The sequence below is a fragment of the Oncorhynchus kisutch genome, linkage group LG10 (assembly GCF_002021735.2).
Source record: "Oncorhynchus kisutch isolate 150728-3 linkage group LG10, Okis_V2, whole genome shotgun sequence".
In the NCBI taxonomy this organism is placed as follows: domain Eukaryota; kingdom Metazoa; phylum Chordata; class Actinopteri; order Salmoniformes; family Salmonidae; genus Oncorhynchus; species Oncorhynchus kisutch.
Window position 1 is genome coordinate 35,121,811 of NC_034183.2, and position 16,238 is coordinate 35,138,048.

A 16,238-nucleotide genomic window follows, 5' to 3' on the forward strand; every position below is an offset into this window, starting at 1 on the left:
CCCCCTCCCCCCATCTCCCCCACCCCCTGCACTGTTGAAAATGAAGAGCCAAGGGCCTCTACCCGCCAGAGGGTCCAGTCAGAAGAGCCAAGGGAAAAGCTGCAGGTGGTCAAAAATAAAGATAGTGTTCAAACGATCGAAGAAGCCTGCCACCGCTGTGATTTCAAAACACATAGTATACAGCCCAAATGCTGCAGAATGTGTAAACCAAAGCTGCCCTCAACCCAATGGATGTTTTCCTACTAATGTATCCACCACTTAAGAGAGATCACCATTGAAATGTCCAACCTCTACTCCACCCAGACCAAGGACAAGCAAATGTGTATGAGTTTGGATGAGCTCCTTACATTCTATGTGATCTTTTTCACATCTGGGTACAGCACTGTTCCAAGAAGACACATGTACTGGTCACTTGACAGTGATGTACACAATGAAAGCATTTCAGGTGCAATGCGGAGAATTCGCTTTGATGAAATAATGACCTCAGTTCATGTGGCTGACAACACAAAGATCACTGACGACCCATTTTTTAAGGTTAGGCCCATCTTCTCTGAGCTCAATCAGTCATACAAAGTCATGCCATTTCAGGAATGGCTGTCAGTGGATGAGAGCACGATCCAATACAATGTCCGACTTGGATGTAAGCAATTCATAAGAGGTAAACCAATTGGTTTTGGTTACAAGCTAAGGAGCCTTGCCTCATCTGGTGGTTACATGTATCACATGGAGCCATATGGTGGATCCCACACTCTCCTCCCTGAGACTGGGTTGGGTCATGAACCCAGTGTCTTTCTCAGTTTTGCAGAGCAGTCTCAGGTGCTCAAGGTTGCAAGTTCCTTCATGACAACCTCTTCGCTTCGCTTGCACTCTTCGATGAAATGACAAAAGGAGGATATGGGAGCTCTGGAACGATGAGGCAAAATCGTCTGTTTGATGTCCCATTCAAGCCACAGGAGGACTTCATGAAAGTTACCTGGGGAACCTCTGAGGTTCTGACCCAAGAAGACAAGTTGCTGGTGCATTAGAAAGACAATAACACTGTCATGGTGGCAACAAACATGAAAGAGAAATACAGTGAGACCTCTGTCAAGATATGGAACAAGGAGCGACGTGCCTTTGACAAAGTCCCACAACCAAAATGCATCAACCGATATAATGAGCACATGGGAGGCGTTGACCTTGACGACCTACAGGTTTCAAGATACCATGTCTCCATCAGGTCTAAGAAGTGGTGGTGGCCCATCTTTGCATGGTCTCAACAGTGCACTTCAGATACAGTGTAGGCCTCAAGTAGATATATAGTATAGTATAGGATAGAAAGATAGATATATATAGATATATATAGATATATATATAGATATATATATAGATATATATATATAGATATATATGTCTCAGAGTTAGGCTTCAGAACCAAGTGCACGATTAGTTTGTATGTGTGTGTGTAATATATATATATTATTATAATTTGTTCAGTGTAGGCCTCTACTTGAATGCATATTCTACAAGCTACCTCTATCCTAAATGTTACTTTTATGTTCAGTGGGAATGAATCACACGACTGCTATACAGTTGTTAGTGAATGTTGCACTGAAATGTCACAATGACAATGTTATGATGAATATTGCACTAAAGTACAAGTTCAAATGTTACAAAATTATTGTTTCAATACATGTTGCACTAAAATAACAATGTTGAAATACGTTGATGTTTTTTTGTCTTTGCTCTCAGTATTCATATCGGTGTTGTGTAAGGGTTTAGAAATGTTAAATAGTCACACTAGAGTGTGACGGGTCATTCTAGTGGCAATGCTGGGGACTGCCAGTGACAGAGTTTTAAATGTGTTATAACTGGGCTGGGATATATAAGAAGTTTGATGACTGCATAGGAGAAATACGTTAATTCAGTATACATCACATTATCCCACCCGGTCACATTGTGACCGACCATAAACACACTTTTTCACGTACTTTCCCATGAAAATGTCAAAAAATGATGATAGATTATTTCAAAGGGTTACTAATGACATATGATTTGGATATAATGTGTGGGAAGAATTGGGGATTAAATGGTTAAGTCTATGGTGTCAATAATTTAGTCTTTTGCCATTTCTGTTTATTTTCTGATTTAATGGATACATTAAGTTCTTAATCAAAAACAAAGGTTCTGTAATATTAACAGTGAAGTAAATAATTGTGGAGACCAAATACAGTGTTACATTTAAACTTATTAATAGGGAACATTTTGAGTTACTTGGTGCAAGGGTGACAATATTTTTGGCCACGGCTGTAGATGATTTGATGGGTATAACAGCTGTTAAACGTGTGTGTGTGTGTGTGTGTGTGTGTGTGTGTGTGTGGTTACAGTGACAGTTGGGGGTCAGTGGATGATAGAACTTCCCTCCTTCCCTCCATCCAAGCCTCTATACATCCCTCCCTCCATCCAAGCCTCTATAACATCCCTCCCTCCATCCAAGCCTCTATACATCCCTCCCTCCATCCAAGCCTCTATACATCCCTCCCTCCATCCAAGCCTCTATACATCCCTCCCTCCATCCAAGCCTCCCTCTCCTCTCCTGTCACAATCACTAACCCTGCACCAGATACTATTCTCTGCCTCATAAACTCCACATTAACAAAACATGTCCATTTCAACTCCCACATTCTATACCATACATGCTCCAATAACTACCCCTCAGAAACGACAGCAACCAGTTACAGTTGCAAAGCTATTTTCAACCCCCTTCATTATATTGTTATTAAACATGACCCTTAGTAATTAAACATGACCCTCAGCTCTGTCCCCAGTCTCTGCTAAGAACACAGCCTGCATCCCAAATTGCACTTTATTCCCTAGGTAGTGCACTATTTTGGGCTCTGGTCAAAAGTAGTGCACTAAATAGGGAGTTGGGTGTCATTTGGGATACAGATATAGAGAACAGGGTGTCATTTGGGACACAGGCCACCCACTCACTCCTGCAGAGAGGAGCTGGTTGCTTAGCGCTGCTCTGGTCACCCCGACAACCCCCAGAAGGTTATGCCTTTCTCTCGCCTGGGTGGCGGGGCTGGGTATTAAGGGGGAGGGGCCGTGGCTCCATTGTTCACTACCAGCTCCTCTGACACCACCATGGAAATCATATCAAATCAATCGGCCACACCCTGAAAAGCCAATATGGTGTCCATAAACAGGCCCTAAGGGAACAGTGACCCATCACATGCACAAACACTTTAACGACACACACAAGCGCACCCACGTGCACATCTCCACGCGCGCACGCACACACACAGAGACTCCACAACAATGTTATGAGCTACTGTAGATAGCTGTGTTGAGTAGTGTTGCATTGTGAATACAGTAAGTAAGCATTGTGATGTGCTAGGCTACACTGTCGATCCATCCACCTGCATTTATCCACCATGCAACATTAAGACTGAAGAGAAGTCCTGATGAATATATCCACCCAGTCACACACAGCAGATTCATTACAGTCAGAGTAGAATAGCAGAGGAGAAGAGATCCACTCAAAAATCAGCCTCCTTCAGTCCCTCTATCCACCAGTAATGGTAGGGCCATTTTCACTGTTTGAAGCCATTTACACATATACTGTAACATAATAACATCCATCCGTGTGTGTGTGTGTGTGTGTGTGTGTGTGTTTGAGGGGCAGACGGACGGGCCCTGGACAAATGTGCACTTCGGGATACAGACATACAGCAACACATCAGCATAGATTAGTGGGTTTATGGAAGATTAGCCAGACAATAAAAAGAGGTGGATCACTGCATACAATTACTGTATATATAGAAACACTATGAATTATAGGATCTCTGTAGCTCATCGGGCATGATTTTGTAACTGATGGAGCTATAACTGAACAAATGAAGGATGTTTTTCGACATAGATCACTACTGTACTTAACTATATTTTGACACTCAAGGGAGGAGGCGGAGTGTGCATATACAACTACGTACAGTACATATACCATATCACATACAAAGCATATAGAACCTTGAATGGTGTTGCACGATGTTGCAAAAGAGTAACACGTGACATGAGAACCTGAGAGACCGGCTAGACTACACACAGGGGATGGCATGCTGTCATTGATAAATATGAATTCGTCCTGGTAAATAAAGGTTAAATAAATCTGGGACGTTATCTGTGGAGGGATGGAGAGGAAAAGACATTGACGATTCTCAGTGGTGGAAAAGTAACCAATTGTCATACTTGAGTAAAAGTAAAAGATACCTTAATAGAAAATTACTCAAGTAAAAGTGAAAGTCACCCAGTAAAATACTACTGAGTATTTGATTTGAAATATACTTAAGTATCAAAAGTAAAAGTATAAAACATGTCAAATTCCTTATATTAAGCAAACCAGACGGCACCATTTTCTTGTTTTTATTTTATTTACGGATAGCCAGGGGCACAATCTAACATTCCAACATAATTTACAAACGAAACATTTGTGTTTAGTGAGTCCGCCAGATCAGAGGCAACAGGCCAGGGATGTTCTCTAGATAAGTGCATGAATTTGACCATTTTCCTGTCCTGCTAAGCATTCAAAATGTAACGAGTACTTTTGGGTTTCAGAGAAAATGTATGGAGTAAAAAGTACATTATTTTCTTTAGGAATGTAGTAATGTCAAAGTCAAAAATATAAATAGTAAAGTACAGATACCCCCAAAAATTATTTTTACTTAAGTACTTCACACCACTGACTATTCCACGCCTCATAATCTGTTGTTTTCCTGTATCCTGTGTTAAACCTGTGATTTCTTCCAATTATCACCTTCTGCACTCTGAAAACACCCTACAAAGCACCACACACTCCTATGCTTCACACACACACACACACACACACACACACACACACACACACACACACACACACACACACACACACACACGGAGCTGTGGTGTTAAAAAAAAAACTTTTGCAGAGCTAGGTCTTTATCCTATTAACAGCCCGGGCCAAGGCATTCAGCTATGTAACTCCGTTAGACACCACATGCTAACTAAGGCATGGTAGGTTTCACGCAGAGTTCCCACACAAAGGCAATCTCAATGCATGTGTGTGTGTGTGTGTGTGAGTGAGTTGTGTGTGTGTGTGTGTGTGGTGGACAATCTCCAGCAGCAGGCAGTATATGGTAGCCTGTCTCTCTGTGTCTCATTATAACAAATGGTTGTGTGATAATGCTGCTGCAGTATACATTACTAAATCTAAGGTGGCCTTGTGTATGGATGGTGTAAGGTTGTTTTATGCTTCATAGTTAGGCCTGTGTTTCATGCAATGTTTGAGGTTGTTTTATGGTGAGGTAAAGGTACTATATGTCCGTGACAAGTGGCTAGTTCTAAACAGAGAAGGTCGGGGAAGGGGGTAGGCGGTTGCGGAGGGGGTAGGGGTTAGGAGTTTGATAGGGGTAAGTGGTTTTGACAGACAGGAGACTGTAAATACAAACAGAGCTAATCATTATAGGTCAGCTGTCATGTTACCGACCTGACTCTGATTCCAGGCCGGACACACACAAACACACACTCCTGACCCCGATAACAACAAATGGTTATGCCAGACGGGTGGTATAATATAGCCTACACAGACAGAGATGCAAAGGCAGACACACATGGAGAAAGGTTGTTTGTCAGGCTGAAACCACATGGGTTGGATTAACAATGACATGGATACAGGTTGTCCGAAACGTGTCCCCTAGAAATCCTCTCAGAAGAAACCAGTACCCCCCTCTGAACCGCAAGAGCAAAACATATGTTGTAGTTAGGAATGTTGCTGCCACACACACACACACACACACACACACACCCGCACGCAGGCACACAGAGACACACCGACGCCCAAAACAGCATGACGGACATCGACTGCTAACGGTCACTGATGGTGGACAGAGAATGGGGAGCTGGGAGGGTGAGAAAGTGAGGCGTAAAATGTCATTACAGATGAATGTGCTGTACTCGCTTTCCCCCCACCCTTGAACACAACCCAGAGTGTGTCACTGACTCTGTGTGTGAGAGCCTATAGAGACACTGTCAACACAGATTAAAACAGAAACTCTCTGTGCCTCTAACGCTGTAATGAACTCTCCTTATCTCCTACCGCTTCCCTCTCTGAGGTCGAGAAATGGTTGTGCCTGTTGTCCGTGTGTGTATGTCTTCATGATGTGGATGGAGATCTAACAGTCTGTGACAGGCCTAAACGCCACTGACAAGCCCGACTGATTACATTTCCTCTCCATTAACTATTCGGTTCACTACTTTAGACCAAGACCTGTAGAGCTCTGGTCAAATGTAGCACTATATAGGGAGCCATTTGGGATGCAAACAGACTGGTCTGTCTGCAGAGAGAGAGAGAGAGAGAGAGGGAGAGAGAGAGAGAGAGAGAGACCAGCCGGGGAGGAGAACACACATGCCTGATAATACCGGGTTTTATCTGTCAGTCATATGTAGTCGTACTATCTGTGTGACCGACTGCATCAATTCTGTCTTATATAGCAGAATTTCAAATGTTGATTTATGACTTGGATAAAAGTAGAGACTCAAAGCTGGAAAATTGTATGTTATACACTGCAGTTGAGGAACAATGGGAAATAATTTCTGCTTTGAAAGTTGATCAACTTTGTAAACCCACTTTTGAGAAAATGTCCCTTGAATGTTTTGGTACACCTACTGGAGAGCTCTTCTTTGTCTACACCCATTCAGCATCGTTCATACTCTCTTAAGCCTTCGCCCCACCCACCTCTTTAAGGATTCATATGTGATGCTATGTACTAAACAAACAGAGAGATTAGTTTAGTGAACAACCAAAGATTTAAAGACTAAATGCGGTAAAAGTAGTAGCCTACAATAAGGAAAAACTCCAGGTAAAAATACACTTATCTAATCTAAGTTTGTCACATGCACAGGATGCAGAAGGTGTAAACGGTACAGTGAAATTGATATTTGCTTAGTAGCAAAATCAAAAACAGAAAGTGTCCAGGTAAAAATATTTTATCATTATTAGATGACACTTACCCAACACACTAAATTGATGGGTCATGTGAAGGAAATGCTATAATCACCCCCAGCCACATCTAACTAAGTGGATGGGTCACTATTGTCTAGACATGTACACATGTTCATGAAATACAATAGATGGCTGTAATCACCCCCATACACACCTGGCTAACTTGATGGGTATAATGCCAACTCATACCACTACCAATACAAACAATCTGCAGGTAGCTAAAGAGCTAACCAACTAGGTTCAATGTTAGCTAGCTAACATTAGGCTATAACTAGCAATGCAACTGGCTTCTGATTCAAATAATATTTCTATACAGATCATACGGGGCGGCAGCGTAGCCTAGTGGTTAGAGCGTTGGACTAGTAACCTGAAAGGTTGCAAGGTCGAATCCCTGCGCTGACAAGGTACAAATCTATCATTCTGCCCCTGAACAAGTCAGTTAACTCACTGTTCCTAGGCAGTCATTGAAAGTAAGAATTTGTTCTTAACTGACTTGCTTAGCTAGCGAGCCAGCAAGCTAAAGTTTGCTAACTAACAGTACGCTTAACTTGCAATGAAAATTACTTTCTGACATGAGAAACGTATAATATCTGAACATGTAGATAGACTGAATACAGGGCATCAATGTTGTTGAGAAAAGTAGCAAAACTTTTGTAGTTCTCGATGGCTAACGTTATATCGCTCAAAAACGGCGCTGTAGAAAATACTATCAACACATACTGAACAACTCACGCTATTGACAGAAGCATGCTACATTGCAGATCATTTCCAGCCCATCCCTTATCTCAGCCAATCATGGCTAGCAGGAAGGTTCCTGCCTTTTTCCGTGGCTAAACCAACTATGCTCGTAATGTAACAATTTTGATGTATTTATGGATGGAATACAAGTTTGTTATTAAAGCACATGAAAGTTCACATGTTCATTCATTTGTTCAAGTCATTTCTGGCAACATTTTGATAGAAAATAAATGTTTACGTTCAAATGTCTTTCCTGTGAAGTAGTGACGTGTGACATACACCTAGTTTCCTGAAACGAATCACATATATCTGCATTTTAGTATATATGGTAGGAGCTGAGAAGCAGTGGAGAGGAAAGGAGATGGTTTTTACAAACATCTATTCACAGGAGCTGGACAAAAATGTAATCAAATTACATAGAGGAAAGAGCCATGTCCGCTCACTGTTTTCCTGCACTTTTGGAAAGCAGTGAGAGGAAATTCCCTTATATTCTTTCTCTCTCTCCCCATTAAACACACAACCTTCAGAGGGTCAGTAAGTCACATTAGGAGTTTAAATAAGGATAAGGACAGATACTCAGAGTGGACAGACACAGACAGACAGACAATAGCTGCACTGCACACACCAGTGCTTGCAAAGGCACACACACTCAACACACAAACAGACGCACATACACACGTATGCATGCACCCACACACACATATGCATGCAGCCACACAAACATTCATGATCCTCTAAGACACAGGATCTATCCAAAAAAGGAGGTAATGAAAAAACAGGAACAGAGATAGACAGAGGACTATGGACATGAAAATGAAGTTGAAGAAACACACACGCACACACACGTGCGCACACACACACACACACACACAGGGTCATCATAGTGCACCAACGAGCCAAACTCCTGATCCTCACTCCCCCTGACTGGCATTCCTTAGATACTTGTAGAGGTCTGCATGGCACGGCTGGTGTTTCTCAGTAAGTCGGACACACACACACAGACATATAATCAGAACCAGACCCAGTCCAAAGACAAAACCCCTCTTACATGCACACACACACACACACACACACACACACACACACACACACTCTCTGCCTGGTTGTTGTGCATGGTACTTTGAGTAGAGTTCATGGTGAACGCTGAACTGTATCTGGCTCTGCTCTGTGGTAGCTCTGCAGTCACTAACCGTATCCTGCACTCCCATCAACTCTCACTGACCGTGAAAAGACCACTGGGACCTCCCTATCACTCCAGTGCGGTTCAACCACTGACAAACCAACCGCTGTGATTATACCTCAAAACAGAAACCGCCCAGGGCAGGGAGAGAGCACGGAGCAAGTCTCAGAGGAAAACAAAGAAAGAGGAGAAAGTATATGATGGGATGGAGAAGGAAATAGAAGAGGGTTTTAAGTTGATGGCTGTTGATCTACTAGGAAACGGTCTCAAAGGAGAGAGGGGAAAATATGGAGGGATAGAGGGGAGAAAAGAGGGATGTGTTTTCATTGTACGCAGATGGTCGAGTCCTCTAATCAGACATGTGGAGTGATTGTGTTTGACAGGAGCCCCTCCCTCCTCTGTTAGCTAGTTCCCCTGAAGACCTGCGCCAGCACTTCCTACTACCCACGCGTCACACACTATACCTCAGATACATACAACTCCATTCTCTCACAGTGAGAGCGGGGGGGGGGGGGGGGTGATGATGAAGGACATGGTGGAGGTAAGAGAGATAAACATATATAAGGAGGGGGTAGAGACAGAGAGAGAGACAGAAAAGGAGTGGACAGAAACAGAGAGAGAGAGAGAGAGAGAATATAAAGAGACAAGTAGAGCTCTTTGCCTCCAGTCTCAAAATATGTGTAGCATTCACCCCAGCTGCCCAGGCAAGGCGAGTGGACCCCCCCCAAGCTTTGGGTTCCCCCTGGAGATCGGGCCCCCCAGATAGCATATGAACATGCCATAAGCCATAAAAAAAAATATGAATTTGCTTTAAACTACAAAATGTATGGACCTTGTGGGGGGGAGGGGGGCATGAAACTGCGCTACGCCACTGAGACAGTGGCAAATGGGGTTGAGCGTAACTGGGACAATCTCCCACACAGAGAAAAGAGGGAGAGCAGAGGGAGAGCAGAGAGAGAGCAGAGAGAGAGCACAGAGAGAGAGAGAGAGAGAGAGCAGAGAGAGAGAGAGAGAGAGAGCAGAGAAGAGAGAGAGAGAAGAGAGAGAGAAGAGAGAAGAGAGCAGAGAGCAGAGAGAAGAGAGAGAGAGAGAGAGAGAGAGAGAGAGAGAGAGAGAGAGAGAGAGAGAGAGAGAGATAGTGAGGTCAAGCATGAATCAAATCAGTGTCTTCTGCTTCCCAAGAGGCAGTGCAGTTGTATGTGGAATTTACACGTGTGTGTGTGTGTGAATGAATTGAGAGGATGCCACTGCACAACACACTGACTAGCTGACCGTAATACAATCCCTCTATCTCGCTCAGTCTGTCACTCTTTCGCTCTCTCCGTAGGGGCGGCAGGGCTAGTGGTTAGAGCATTGGACTAGTAACCGAAAGGCTGCAAGTTCAAATCCCCAAACTGACAAAGTACAAATCTGTCATTCTGCCCCTGAACAGGCAGTTAACCCACTGTTTCTAGGCCGTCATTGAAAATAAGAATTTGTTCCTAACTGACTTGCCTAGTTAAGTAAAAAAAAAAAGAAATCTCTGTCTTTCGCTCTCACATGGACACTTCTCCATTACTGGGAAGGATGAGCATGGTTCGAGTCAGCCTACCCCTAGTCTCTGTCACCAGGGTGATCAGGTGAATCATTGACCAGAAATACACAATGACAGTCATGGTCACATCAAGCATTAATCTCCACAATAACTCCCAAAACAGCCCCAAAATTCCCACATGCCTATTTCTAAAGAGTGTTGTCGTCAAATGATTGTCACGACTTCTGCCAAGGTCGATGCCTCTCCTTGTTCGGGTGGTGCTCTGCGATCTAGGTTTCATTTTCCATTGGTTTTGTCTGGTCTTCTTACACACCTGGTTCCAATCCCATTCATTATATTATGTGTATTTAACCCTCTGTTTCCCCTCATGTCCTTGTCAGAGATTGTTTATTGTTATGTTCATGTTTTATGGATTAGTGTGCGACGGGTTCTTGTACCCACATTTATTTTATTATGGACTTTGATTTTGGAGTTTGTGTTTTAAGTTAATAAAATACTCAATTTATACCAAGTTTGATTCTCCTGTGATTGACTTTCCTGCCACCTACATACACGACGTAACAATGATTCTGCTTCCCCATACAGGGAAGGGTTCAGAGAAAGTCAGCATTGACCAGAGAGTCAACACTGGCTGACCACCATGCCAAAACAAACACGCTGAACCTACAGGAGAGCCAATCCTCCAATTCAGGCCCCATAACTAATACAGACAGCTCAATTAGCTAATGCTGAGGCCAGGCTGAGAATGATAGTCCAGCCTATGAGGCAACAGTGATCCTCATGGGTCAGCAAAACAGAGATATAACCTATTCACCAGCCAGGAACGCCAGATCACCACTAGAAGCAGCAACCACAGAGAATCACAGGAAGACGTGGAAACAAAGACCGTAGGATGTGGCCCATACATGGAGCATCTATGAACTTTCCTCATCCCTCTCTTTCTATCCTTACACTCTCATCTCTCCATATCTTAACCCTCTCTTTGTCCCTTACCTAACCTCTACTACAGCCTAGCTCCTCTCTCCACCCCTAACACCTTTTTAACCATCTATCGCACCCTCCATCCCCCTCCTTCTGATTTGAATTATTGCTTCTCTCCATCCCTTCATTAATAATTGACTCTCTTCCTCCTGCTCCAATTAAATAATTAACTAAGCCTCCAGCCGCCTGTACCCCTCTATTTGTCTGTCTGTCTCTGTCACTCTCTCTCTCTCTCTCTCTCTCTCTCTGTGTGTGTGTGTGTGTCACTCTGTCTGTTCCTCTGTCTATGTTAGTATCTCTCTGTCCCTGTCACTCTGTCTGTCCGTATGAAGGCCTGCCTGTATGTGACTGTCTGTCCTGCTATCTGTTTGTCTCTGTCTCACACTGTAAACCCCAAGACATTAACTCAAATACTTCTAGTAAGTTGAACTCAAAGTTAATTAAGTTTAAAAAAAACATGTTTATGTGGTACTGAATCAACATGAAATGAGAAGTCATATCAACTACATTTTTTAAAGTTATGATAACAAATATATGTATGTATGTATGTATATGTATATGTATATGTATATTCTTCCCAACATGCTCTACTGCAGGTTGATCTTTTTGGGAATTGTTTTTCATTTCTGTGTTTTTTCATGTACATTGAGTGATTGAGTGATTATTGCTACACAAAGATTAATAACATACATGTTTCTAAACTACTGAAATGGTTGTTTTAGTTTAAATGGCTAAGGTAGTCTCCTTGCAGTCTGTCTAGCTCTTGCAATCACTATGAATGCAGGTTGCAGTTAAATAAACATTCCAACTGTTGGCTATCTTAACTCTGGCTGGAATCCAACAGCAATTACACTTCACACATCAAGCCAACATAATGTGACTTGCAGGTAGGGTTGCATTTCCCAAGTAAATTTCCCAAGTTTCCTAAAAACCCCAGTTGGAAGATTCATTGAAATCCTTCAACCAGGATTTTTATGAAAATCTTGGCGTTTTGTCGAAGTTACTGGAATTTTGCAATCTACTTGCAGACCTGATGTGGCATGTAAACCGTTTCAGGCCTCAAAATAAGTCCATATTAGATAAGTATTGTCGTAAAGACTTTACCCACAATGATAACATTCACCTAGGAACTCACTTGGTGAAGGCCACAGGAATTCAAATAAACTAATTTAACAACCATGTCTCTGTCACAAATAAATACAGTCATGTCTGGTAAACCCTACAATTCGATAAGGCAAGGCACACTCAGAAATTATATTGGAGGCTTGGCATATCGGGGGTGTCACAGTGACTCATTGACTATCAGTTTGAGTAATGACTACAAAATCACTTTAAGTAACTGTATTAAGTGCAGTGGGTTTCCTCAAACATTTTGAGTAATGACAGCACATTGGGGTTTACAGCGCACTGTGTGTTGTTCCTTCCGTCACCTTCTCCTGTTTTTAAGCATGCTACAATATAGTGTAGGTAACACACATGCACTAACACCCACACTCAATACACACTCAGTCAGAGGCATGGTCAAACACTCTACTGCCATGTTATCCTGTCTCTCAGTCTGTTGCACTGAGTGTTGTCCTGTTTTGGTACACTGGGTGCATGCAGAACCACACACACACACACACACACACACACACACACACACACACACCCCGTGACTTAACTGTTGAAAGCCTTTTCCCAACTGAAACAGATACAGGATGCCTCCACCCCCTCCTCTCTATGTAAGCTCCCTGTGATTGGTTGACACAGTTTCTCCAACACTAAACCAAGTGTTGGGCTGTATCACTTAGGACACCCTTTTGACCAGACCCCTCTTTTTGAGTTAATATTCACACATAATAATATCAAACAGATTCCATGACTTCCTGGATGAGAAAATAACGAGGCAGGAAACAGGAAGAATTTATCTCCAGGCTGTGCCATCTGTATCATGGTTATGTCCCAAATGGCACCCGATTCCTTGCATAGTGCACTACTTTTGACCAGAGCCCTATGGGCCCCATGCACAGAGTAGGGTGCCATTTGGGATACAGGAAGCCCTCTGAGAAAAAGAGAACCATGCTCGTACTGGATTGATTCTGTTAACAATGGTGGTTTCAACCAAAACACAAATTTGGACGTTGGCCTTTCAAACTAAAACCAAACCAATAAGGTGTCCTCCTGGTGTGTGTGTGTGTGTTTGTGTGTGTACAACCTAATGGCTAATCTCCGGATACAAAGAACCGACAAAATGATTCAGCAGGACAATCAAAAGCTTATTTAGCACAGGTGACGTTGTAAAAACACACGTCTCTCTCGCTTTCCTTCTCCTCTCTCCCTCTCCCTCCCTCTCTGTGTTTTACCATGGCACCCTGTCAGAACACTAGCATAAAAAGTCAGATCACAAGTCAGTTTCACAGGAGCCAATGGAAAAGTAAATAAAATAAATAGCCAACAGACGAGAGACGACAACAGGACAGGTATCACAATACACTCTGAATTAACCATCCTGAACAGACAGACTCACAGCTAGGTCTGCCTCTGTATGCCTCTGGCACTAGTATTAACAACACACACGCACGCACACACACACAAAATAGTGAGACCCCGGGTGTGTCATCCTGTCTGTACACACACACAAAGGTCATTGATCAGAGGATAGATACAGGCTGACAAGATGAATATAATTTATCACACAGTGTTTCATTTGTATTTGGAGTGTGTGTGTGTGAATGAGTGTGTGGGAAAACACCCACTGTGTGTGTGTGACGAGGCAGATGGTTTCAGCCCCTTCCACCCCACTGCCCCCAACCCTCTCACGTCCTCCCCTAATACTCACCTAATCCTCCACCTCCTGATCGTAATGAAACACTCCTCCATATTGTTGCATAGTGCAGAGTGTATACTCCACCCACTGACTGCAACACTTACCAACAGGCCATTAAAAACTGTAATATCTTATGTTACCAACGGGCCATTAAAATATGTAATATCTTATGTTATCAACGGGCCATTAAAAACTGTAATATCTTATGTTTCACCGAGTCGTGGCTGAACAGTAAAAAAATGTATGTGCATCGGCAAGACAGAACAGCTGCCTCCGGTAAGACAAAGGGTGGCGGTCTGTGTCTATTTGTCAATAACAGCTGGTGCATGAAATGTAATATTAGGAAGTCTCGAGGTTTTGCTCGGCAAGAAAGCTTTCATTTATATTTTTTGTAGCTGTCTATTTACCGTCACAAAACGATGCTGGCACGAAGCAAACAAGAAAATGCAAATCCAGAGGCGGCCGGTGACTTTAATGCAGGGAAAATTAAATCTGTTTTACCTCGTTTCTACCAGCATGTTACTTGAGCAAACAGATGGAAGAAAAACTCTAGACCACAATTACTCCACACACAGAGACGCGTACAAAGCTCTCAAATCTGACCATAATTCTGTCCTTCCAAGCAAAAACAAAAGCAGGAAGTACCAGTGACTCGCTCAATACGGAAGTGGTCAGATGATGCAGATGCTAAGAATCCCAGCCGCGAGCTGCACAGTGACACAAGGCTACCAGACGAGCTAAATTACTTATATGCGCGCTTCCAGGTAAGCGACACTGAATCATGGATGAGAGCACCAGATGTTCGGGACGATAGTGTGATCATGCACTCCGTAGCCGATGTGAGTAAGACCTTCAAACAGGTCAACATTCACAAGGGCGGATGGCCAGACAAATTACCAGGACGTGTACTCTGAGCATGCACTGACCAACTGGGAAGTGTCTTCACTGACATTTTCAACCTCTCCCTGAGAGAGTCTGTAATACCTACATGCTTCAAGCAGGCCACCATAGTCCCTGTGCCCAACAACACCAAGGTAACCTGCCTAAATACTTTCTGACCCATAGCACTCACATCTGTAGCCATGAAATGCTTTGAAAGGCTGGTCATGGCTCACTCCAATTTGCATACCGCACCAACAGATCCACAGATGACGCAATCGTTATTGCACTACACACTGCCCTTTCCCACCTGGACAAAAGCAACACCTACATGAGAATGCGGTTCATTGAATACAGCTCAGCGTTCAACACCACAGTGCCCTCAAAGCTCATCACTAAGCTAAAGACCCTGAAACTAAACACCTCCATGTGCAACTGGATCCTGGACTTCCTGACGAGATGCCCCCAGGTGGTAAAGGTAGGCAACAAAACATCTGCCACTCTGATCCACAACACGGGGGCCCCTCAGGAGTGCATGCTTAGTCCCTACCAGTACTCCCTAATTACCCATGACTGCGTGGCAAAGCATGACTCCAACACCATCATTAAGTTTGCCGATGACACAACGGTGGTAAGCCTGATCACAGTCAATGATGAGACAGCCTATAGGGAGGAGGTCAGAGACTTCGTGGACAACAGGAAAAAGGGGGCCGAGCACACACCCATTCCCATCGACAGGACTTTAGTGGAGTAGGTTGAAAGCTTCAAGTTCCTTGGTGTCCACATCACCAACAAACTAAAATGGTCCAAACACACCAAGACAGTCATGAAGAGGGCACGAAAACGCATATTCCCCCTCAGGAGACTGACAAGATTTGGCATGGGTCCTCAGATCCTCAAAAACTTCTACAGATGCACCATCGCCTGACTGGTTGCATCACCGCCTGGTATGGCAAACGCTCGGCCTCCGACCGCAAGGAGCTACAGAGGGTAGTACGTACGGCCCAGTACTTCACTGGGGCCAAGCTTCCTGCCATCCAGGACCTCTATACCAGGTGGTGTCACTGGAAGGCCCTAAACATTGCCAAAGACTCCAGCCACC

At 43.5% G+C, this 16,238-nt stretch overlaps 1 protein-coding gene across 1 annotated transcript in view; it reads right to left on the minus strand.

Annotated features, from left to right (window-relative positions):
• LOC109898084 (cadherin-2) overlaps nt 1-16,238 on the minus strand; it is a 109,985-nt gene that overhangs the window by 81,145 nt on the left and 12,602 nt on the right. The window lies entirely within an intron of this gene.